This window comes from Fukomys damarensis, unplaced genomic scaffold (assembly GCF_012274545.1).
Source record: "Fukomys damarensis isolate Sample0158 unplaced genomic scaffold, DMR_v1.0_HiC HiC_scaffold_19, whole genome shotgun sequence".
Lineage (NCBI taxonomy): Eukaryota > Metazoa > Chordata > Mammalia > Rodentia > Bathyergidae > Fukomys > Fukomys damarensis.
Window position 1 is genome coordinate 4059720 of NW_022900931.1, and position 1471 is coordinate 4061190.

A 1471-nucleotide genomic window follows, 5' to 3' on the forward strand; every position below is an offset into this window, starting at 1 on the left:
GTCTCGTCGCATGCGCAGTAGAGTGCGCGGGAAGCGCGGATTCTAGAGTCAGTCCCGGTCCCGGCTAACCCGGTACGGTGGAAATCTTTGCTTTCCCTAAGGTCCAGCCGCTTCTTTTTCCCAGGCTTCCCCAACTCTCCTGCCCGCCCCGTCTAAACCACTGTTAAATATTATTTCCTCTCTCCTTAGCACCTTTTTTGTGTTTGATTTTAAAGTTAGCTGTTAAAGGCTGCAATCGCAGCACTCAGAGGCCGAGGCAGGAGGATCGCTGCAAGTTCAACCCCAGTCTCAGCCTGAACTACATAGTAAGACCCTGTCTCAAAAACAACAACAGCAACAAAAACATTCCCAACACTGGAGTGAAGAATAGAATAGGACTCCGCATTGTCGTTCCAGTTTAATAAAAAGGGAAGCTGAGGCCCCTGGAGGTTGCCCGGCTTGTCTCAGTGCTGCATTTGACGACCTCCACACCAGGCTCCCCAGCCGGAGGAGGATGTACAATTTCAGTGTGACGCGATTTCAGGGCCGGCCACGTAGCTCTGTAGAGGGCTCGCCTGGCATCTAAGTGAGGCCTTCAATTTGCTCCCCAGCAAATTAGGCAAAGTACAGCCTTTAGCACCCTGCAAAATACTCCATAAATGTGACCCGACTCCATTTCCAAGCACCTGCTTCTGTGCTTGATAAATGCGACTCGGTGGCTGAGTGTGCAGAGGGGTCTCCTTTGCGTGTCCTCCAAGTTGTACGCAGGGGAGGCCAGGTAATCATGCCCCTCTAGCCCAGCTCGGGCATGTGGAGGACAGGCCAGAAATCTCAACCCCTCTTCTTATAACACCAGCCAGGTGAGGTTTTTTTTGTTTTGTTTTGTTTTGTTTTTTGTTGTTTTTTTTTTTTGTACTGGGGATCAAACTTGCTGCAAGGCAGGTGGCAGAACCTTTGAGCCAAATCCCCAGCTCTGGGTGAGATTTTTTAAGGACCAGGCCAGCCCCAGAATTGCATCGGATTTAAACTGTATGTCCTGTGGGCAGACCGGGCTGTCAGAGGGGTGTCTTAGTGTTACAGCCCAGTGTCACGGCTGTTCACAGGTCTCCAGAGATGAAGCTGCCAAGGACAGCACTTGGAGAAATGGAGGAAACCTTTATAAGCCAGCAGGCCCGGAGAAGTACTCTGAGCCCCAAGCAGAGGTGGAGGCAGCCTTGTATGGAGGGGTGGGCCCATGTGTAGGGCCAGCACTCTTGCAACATCAAGTAGAAACATCTTACAGCTCAAACAATGACATTGCTTTAACAGAACATCTTAAGGCAAAAACACGGAGGAGGGACAGGGGAACAGACAAAAGCCTGCCTGCTGTGCATCATCTCTGTATTATTTGCAGCGATGCCCCCCATATCCACCTTGCTGAGGGGCACCGCACATCAGCCACTGTGTCCCTTCCAAGTAGGTAAAGGGAGAGACATGGCCAGGGCCCGGTGTG